We start from the raw sequence: 651 nt of genomic DNA, 5'->3' as shown, positions 1-651 counted from the left end.
GCATTCATGTGTGCAGGTGTGCGTGCGTGTGTGTGTGAGTGTGTGTGTGGATGTGTGTGCGTGTGTATGCCTGTGCATTCATGTGTGCAGGTGTGTGTGCGCGCGCGTGTGTGTGTGTTGTAGAGAAAGAGTAAGGAAGTCTAATAGACTACCGATATAAGTATACATTTGTTCTGGTCAGAATCCGAGAGACAGAGAGAGAGAGAGGGAGAGAGAGAGAGAGAGAGAAAGGAAAAGTTGTATCCTTCTGAGTCACAGAGGTGGGCGGACCCTGAACCTCATAGCCCCTAGTGAAGATGGCCTATAGCGAGTTCTCTTTCATTAGCTCACTAGGATAACTATTTGTTTGGTTGTTTACCAATTTTTTGAGGCAGTGTCTCATATATTCCAGGCTGGCCTTGAACTCAATGTGTAGTCAAGGGGTGACCTTGGGTTTCTAATTCTAACACCAGTTCCTGGGTGTTGCAAGTACAAGTGTGTGCCACTACACCTGGTCTTGTGTGTGCTGACGATGGAACCCACTACACCTGGTCCTGTGTGGTGCTGACGATGGGACTCACTACACCTGGTCCTGTGTGTGCTGACGATGGGACCCACTACACCTGGTCCTGTGTGTGCTGACGATGGGACCCACTACACCTGGTCCTGTGT

General features: G+C 49.6%; 1 protein-coding gene across 1 annotated transcript in view; it reads left to right on the top strand.

Annotated features, from left to right (window-relative positions):
- Positions 1-651, top strand: part of Stpg1 (sperm tail PG-rich repeat containing 1) — a 40,400-nt gene that overhangs the window by 9,767 nt on the left and 29,982 nt on the right. The window lies entirely within an intron of this gene.

This window comes from Microtus ochrogaster, chromosome 10, assembly GCF_000317375.1.
Source record: "Microtus ochrogaster isolate Prairie Vole_2 chromosome 10, MicOch1.0, whole genome shotgun sequence".
Classification (NCBI taxonomy): Eukaryota; Metazoa; Chordata; class Mammalia; order Rodentia; family Cricetidae; genus Microtus; species Microtus ochrogaster.
The sequence above is the reverse complement of the archived record's forward strand: the minus strand, read 5'-3'. Positions and strand labels throughout refer to the sequence as shown.